The sequence below is a fragment of the Penaeus monodon genome, chromosome 26 (genome assembly GCF_015228065.2).
Source record: "Penaeus monodon isolate SGIC_2016 chromosome 26, NSTDA_Pmon_1, whole genome shotgun sequence".
Taxonomy (NCBI): Eukaryota; Metazoa; Arthropoda; class Malacostraca; order Decapoda; family Penaeidae; genus Penaeus; species Penaeus monodon.
The window spans coordinates 30,397,352-30,404,851 of record NC_051411.1 but is presented as its reverse complement, the minus strand read 5'-3'; the positions used below and the strand labels follow the sequence as shown (position 1 = coordinate 30,404,851).

General features: G+C 37.7%; 1 pseudogene; it reads left to right on the top strand.

Moving 5' to 3' along the window:
* The window catches only part of LOC119590068, a 35,225-nt pseudogene that overhangs the window by 19,567 nt on the left and 8,158 nt on the right, over positions 1-7,500 (top strand).

Here is a 7,500-nt window from a genome sequence, read left to right as displayed (position 1 = left end):
TTGCTATTATTATTATTTTATTATTACTGTTATTACCGTTATCATTATCATTATTATTATGCTTATTGTTACTTTTATTATCATACAATTATCATTATGTTTATCATTATTATTTATATTAACATCAGAATTATTATTGTTGTTATCATTATTGCTACTGTATGCATTATCATCATCATTATTATTTTATCACTATTGTTTTTACCTTTATCATTAATCATTATCATTATTACTATCATTATAATTATTATCTTTATAATTTGTATTATTACCATTATTATTGCTATCATTATCATTATCAATATTGTTAGTACTATTATTATTATTATTATTATCATTATTGTTGTCATTATTATTATTATTACTATTACTGTTGCAATTATGAAGAGCATTTTTAGTGTTATTATAGTGATCTTAGTTATTATCACTTTTATCTTTTTAATCATGATTACCGTTTCTGACATTTTCGACTCAGAAAGTCATTAATTTTCCGTTGTTGTTGCTAAAACAAATCATCAAAGTCTACGAGAATTCGTAATTCCATCAGTTAGTTAATTTTTGTTCATCGAAAACTAACTACTTGATCGACTTTGATAACGAAATGTAAACACTTTATAAGTCATCAAACTTCTGCAAAAAAATTAATTAAAATGATGTCTCTCACCTCTGATTTAAATAATATCCACTTGTTCCAAAAGTTAAATACTTTTGGAAGGGGATTGTATATATATATATATATATATATATATATATATATATATATATATATATATATATATATATATATATATATATATGTTTATGGCGTGACTGATAATGCGATCCCGAGCAAATATCGTCAAGAGCAAATCGATCTTCGGAAAAATGGCGGTCATCCCACGCAAGGCCGGGCGTCGTTGCCTTTGTTTACAGTCGCATATAATCTCCTTACACATATCCAATCGTGGCATATAATTAGATCAGTGTCATGCCCTCTGTTCTGTAGATGATGAAATACTTCTTTATCAAAACAAAACAAAAAAAATCTGGTATGGACGATACATCCACATGAGAAAAAAGATAGTGAGAAAAATAGACCACGCAATGACTTAATCCTGAAACCGATTCCACCGAAAATGAAAAGACCCTAATTCGTTTCCCGGGCGGGTATTGTGTACACTTTCTGGTCTTACTTAGCGGTCTTTATTGCGTTACGCCTCTGATTACCTTTCGTTCGCCTGCGTGGAAAAAGGCCACGGGCATTGAGTGATAGAAAACGGATCCTTGTTTCGTATTCTTTTTCTAGGGGTGACTGCTTGATATTGTGTTGACTTTTTGCGTTTGTGAGTGAGTGAGTGTGTGTGTGTGTGTGTGTGTGTGTGTGTGTGTGTGTGTGTGTGTGTGTGTGTGTGTGTGTGTGTGTGTGTGTGTGTGTGTGTGTGTGTGTGTGTGTGTGTGTGATATTTCCGTGCGTGCGTTTGTATGTGTGTTCAAGTGCTCAAGTGCCCTCAAGTACTATCTCAGATACGTCACCTGTCGAAGGCAAATACCGTGCTACTGACAGTGGCCCTTGCGATTTTTCCACATTTTATTTTCTTTGATACATATTACTGAGAAATACATACACGCATTACATCCATACTAATTCCTCAGAAACTCGTATGACACATTCAGTTATAATATATATATAATTATCACTTTAAGCAACCGTGTGTCGTAATACTCAACACTGACTTCCAACCTATTAACTGACTTCGAAAATGACTAAGCATCTCCCTTCAGCAAGTTTAATCAGCTTGTCAGCGTCGGAAGTTGGTCGAAGCATTTAGCACGAACATTCGTCGCCGTCATCGAGAGTCCTCTAGACGTTTTATTCAGCTTAAGAAAGAGTTTGTTGGATGCGCACTACACCTCAAGTCGCCCCCAACCCTCCCCTTCTCCCCCCCCCTCCGGTTAATTATGGGTTTACCTGCCTGTATCTAACTGTTTGTCTATCTGTATGTTACCAGTTATGTAGCCATTGCTCTCTCTCTTTCTCTCTTTCTTCCTTCTTAACTCTTCCTCTCTCTCTCTCTCTCTTTCTCTTTCTTTCTCTTTCTCACTCTTTCTCTTTCTCACTCTTTCTCTTTTACACTCTTTCTCTTTCTCTCTTTCCCTCCTTCTCTCTGTCTCTCCTTCTCGCTGTCTCTCTTTATGTCTGTCTGTCTGTCTGTCTCTGTCTTCTTCTCTCTCTCTCTCTCTCTCTCTCTCTCTCTTAGCTTCTATCTCTCTTGCATGTTCGCGTCTCTTGGATAATGAGGTTATGTCTCCCTTTGCCAGCAACCCACTTTGTTTACGTAAAGGGAAGGCGGATACGAAAAGCATGAAAGATGGACCAATAAACAGGATGATGAAAGAAACAAAGAATAAGAGTGAAAGGAATTAAGGCTGAGAGTGAAAGAAGTGCATGGTAAGAGTGTAAAGAGAAAATAGGATAAGAGTTGATGAAATGAGAGGGGGAAAAAATGAGAAAGATGGGATATATTTTTTTTTTTTATGTGAAAAAATGCGGATGAGAAAAAAGAAAAAGAGAAATGAGAAATCAGTCGAGAAAATAAAGAACGGGAGAAGGGACACACACAGACCGGGACGAAAAGAAAGTAGGAATGAATAGAAACAGATAAAGAGGAAGGAGGCAAATGGAGAGAAGAGAGATATAGACAGATATTGCGAGTTTATTTTGATGAATACGCCAATAGACATATATAGAATAAACACATAATTGAAAGATAATAAGAATTATACTGACAGTAGTAACAAATTATATATAATGATGACAGCATTAATGTGAATGATAACAATAATAAGTCCAGTCTAGCAAATAGCATCAATAATATTGATAATTTGTGATAACCTTAAAACGATAATGATAACAATAGTAATGGTAATAATAGTAAGGAGGATAATAATAATAAGATGATAGAGGAAGCATCAGCAATATTGATAATCCAGTCATCAAAGTAATTGTTACAAAGGCTGCCACCTTATCTTATTGCAAAAAACCAATAACCTCTTTATAGTCATCAAATTTATATGCAAGAATAAAGCCAGCGTCATTTTCCCTATCCGACCTTTGAACAGAGAAAAAAAATATTCTCCTTCTTTTTCATCGTGCTATAGGCGAGGACCATGCGCAGAATTTCGGAAAGGGGAGAATGAAATAAGAACCAAATCGGTTTAAGCATCAGTTTTAAAAAAATGTTAAGGAAAACGCCGTTCCCACTAAATCCGTGACTGAACCGCGCGTTGGACAAATGGTACCTGGCGCTGATACCTGTGTTTAATTCCTTTCCTTTTTTTTTCTTTTTTCTGTTTCTACTTTATTTTCTTGTTTTTTATAGTTCTTCCCAAATGGCAGATGCGCGGAGGGGGGGTTGCACGGCCCAGCCACAGACACTGAAAAAGAAAACGTAATTGAGGAGAAAATGGACCTCCGATTTTCATTCTTTCAAAAGAGTAACTTGTGTGTGTGTGTGTATTAAAGAAGCCAAATTTAGTTCAGCATATGGCCATCCTAGCCGCATGCAGTAAGAATGTTGACGAAACCTTGCTCTAAAGACTGCACGCTACGATCTCATTATCTGGAGTGCAGTTACATATGCAGGTATAAATACATATATATACACTAACACACACACATACACATATACATATATACATATATATATATATATATATATATATATATATATATATATATATATATATATACATATATATACATATACATATACATATACATATACATATACATATACATATACATACACACACACACACACACACACACACACACACACACACACACACACACACACACACACACACACACACACACAGTTGATATATAAACATTCCTCTTCATTTCTAACAATGTCCTCACACTTTTTTAAAACTTCCATGGCTCCCTAGAGACAGAGAGAGAATGAGACAGATAGAGAGTGAGTAAGTGTATGTGTGTGTGTGTGTGTGTGTGTGTGTGTGTGTGTGTGTGTGTGAGGAGAGAGAGAGAGAGAGAGAGAGAGAGAGAGAGAGAGAGAGAGAGAGAGAGAGAGAGAGAGAGAGAGAGAGAGAATCATAGATTTAGAAGGAACCTGTCACAAAAAAAAATCAGAAAACCGTAAAGATCAAAACCAAAAAATCTAAACGAAAAATATCACCATAACCCCCCCCCTTTTAAAAAATACATATACATAATAATAATAAACAAACAAATAAATACATAAGTAAATAAACCAACCAACCAATCAATAAATTAAAAAAAAAATAGAAATAGAATAAAATAAAAACGAAATCTATCAACCGGTCCCCTGAGGCGTGAGGACGGCGAGTGAGTCCCTTGCTTCACGAGGCGAGAGAAGAGAACGACGCTTAACGAATGAGGCAAGCGGAATGCGAGATCCCATTACCGTGATGAGGCCAGGCCGTAAACTATCGCCTGGTTGACACTTAATGTTTTTCTTTTTTTTTTTTTTTTTTTTTTTTTTTTTTTTATGTTTTTTTATCTTTTTTTGGGGGGTGGGGGAAGGGTGAGGTGGAGGGGGAGGGGCTTTTAAAACCTTGATGGGGGTTTATGGGCGGAGCGAAATATAAACAAAGGGATAACGAGATAGAGGGAATTGGGGTGAGGGAGGGAGGGAGAAGGGGGGAGAGAGAGGGAGGAGATAGGGGGATGGGGGAAGGGTGATAAAAGGGGACTGGTTTGAAGAGGGTGAGGGAGAGGAGGGGAGAGAGAGAAGAAGGGATGAGGGAGGGAGTAATTGAAAGAAAGAAAGGATAAGGATAGGTTGAGAAAGGGGATGATTCAATGGAGGTGAAGGAGAAGGTGGATAGGTAAGGGAGGGAAATGAGTGAGGGGAATGAGTGAGGGAGATGGGTGAGGGGTGTGAGGGAAAAGGGAGATGAGGGGTAATAATATTAATAATAAGTTGAAGTATAAGGACGATGAAAGAATAAAGAGAAACGGAGTGAGAGAAGAGGGGAAAGACAGAGTGAGGGGGAGGGGAAGAGGCTAAAGAGCAAACTAATAAACGGATACCTATGGAGGAAAAGATGATAATAGAGAGGAAATGGAATGTTGAATGGGAGAGAGAGTCAAGAATGATGGATAATGAATTTTGACAATATTGAAAATAAAACAAATACGGCCAATAGATAATGAAAATAATAATAATAAAAAAAGAAAATTGCAGCATGAGAAAACTAATATGATGAAATTGATATGGTAGACCAGAAGCGATGGCTAATAGTAAAACAAGAGTAACAGAGAAGGATAGATAGGAAGTACTGGGGGAGGAGAGAGAAGAGAGAGGGAGGAGACAGGCAGACAGACAGACAGAGAGAGAAAGAGAGAGAGAGAGAGAGAGAGAGAGAGAGAGAGAGAGAGAGAGAGAGAGAGAGAGAGAGAGAGAGAGAGAGAGAGAGAGAGAAAAGATAATGAGTAAAAAACATGAGAAAGAAAGCAAAATTCTATATCAAATGCAAAATATCCTAATGATGGAAACCTTTTTTCAAAATTATAGATTCTGCAAAGGTATGAAAGACTAGTAAATTCGATGAAGAGAAGACAAGCCAAAGACACTGTAAAGTGTGTGTGTGTGTGTGTGTGTGTGTGTGTGTGTGTGTGTGTGTGTGTGTGTGTGTGTGTGTGTGTGTGTGTGTGTGTGTGTGTGTGTGTGTGTTTTTTTTTTTGTGTGTGTGTGTGTTGTGTGTGTGTGTGTGTGTGTGTCTGTGTTTTTACGTGGGCGTATGTATGTGCGAGCGCGCGTGTGTGTGTGCATGTGTGTATGCATATGTGTTTGTTCCACATCAGGTAATATCGCTGCCAAAATCGTGGAATGCATGGCAGTTAATTGATCCAATGGATTAGCAGATTAGCCTCCGTTTCGAATGCTTAGTTTAGCTCGGTCCTTCATTGAGGCAACCATTCCGACTAGTTAATCTATGGCCATGATGCGTTACAGATTCAGGATATAAGTGTTATTGTATTTTTTTAACAAATCTATGGAAATTCTATAATCATGTTACTCTTTGTACCTCAAGCAAGGAAGCTATTAGCACTTTAGTTTAGTTTAGTCCTTTATTTACCACCCTGGCTAACTGCATAGGCGTGGGCAAGCTGTGGTATGGATGGTTACATATATAATGGCATTACATTTCTATTTTAGGCTATTTATTAGCACGTGAGTGAAACATGGCGTACCATATCCGTGGAATTAATTGCGAAATCGCGAAACTGGCCAACTTGAATATCAAATGGAGCTATATCGGAATTGCAGTTTACAAGTCCTGTTCCCTATAGTAACCCATGTAAGAGGTTCTTTTATACTAAGGGCACTCTGTTATACTAGACGAGTTTATCCGGGTTACGGTAGCAAACATAGCAACACTACAGATAACAATGTAACAACACGGTGAAATCTCATTGCCGCTAAGTAAAGGAAGATCGGCCGTAAGAATTAAGACAGAACAATCACCAATCGAAAATATCCAACCCGTCGAATACCACAGTAATAATCCCCCCAAAAAGAAAAAAAGAGCGATTTCTCAGGATGATAACCAAGAAGACTGAGAGGGGGCGGGGGAGGGGTGGGGCTCATCTCTGAGCCTGATTGGTCGGAAATTACATTATGGGGGATGTAAGGGCTTAGTATTAACAGGGCAATTACGTGTCACTGCTTTGAGACAACAACAGAGGCCAGACTAGCGGAAGACGAGGCGCTATGCCGGTTGCGTCATAGCCTCTCTCTTCCGGGACTGAATTCACGCTGAGCTACACGTCATGCTGGGTTACCGACTCCTTCGTCTTCTGTTCATTTCTTGGGAAGGTGGAGTTTGGTGTCGATTTGGAATGATGGAATGATGAAAAGGTGGATGAGGAAAAGATGCGAGGATAAATAGAGGGACGGTAAAAGATTTTTTTTTTTCTTTTGTAAATACACAAATTAAAATCAGGTGGTCGTAAATAAATATACTAGGCATCATATACATTCTACTATTATAGCATTAGTATTTTCTTAAGATGCATGGGCTTGGAGGTAAAAAAGGGAATAATAAAATCAAGGATAACAAAAAGACGAAGGATAAAAAAAATGATGGACGAGATAAAGGAAACAGATATGAAAGCGAGATAAGGCAAAGACCGGGATTCCTTTATCGACGAAGTGTCTAAAGGTAATCAGTTGCTCCTTCACCTTAATGAGACTCCAAGACGAAGCTGCATTAGCCACTGTTACGGAGATGATCTGACTGCGTGATTAGTATTCCGATACGTATAGGATTTCCGGTGGGTAATTTGGTAATCTGTTTAGTAGAGTCTGGTAAATGAGGTTCTGGGTTGACATATGCCTCTTTCGAATACAAATACCTCGGCGCTTACTCATAGGAACAGTTTGAAATTAAGACACATGCCTACAAATATATGGGCATTCACATACACGCACACTCACGCTTGCACACACACATAAACAAACACACACACAC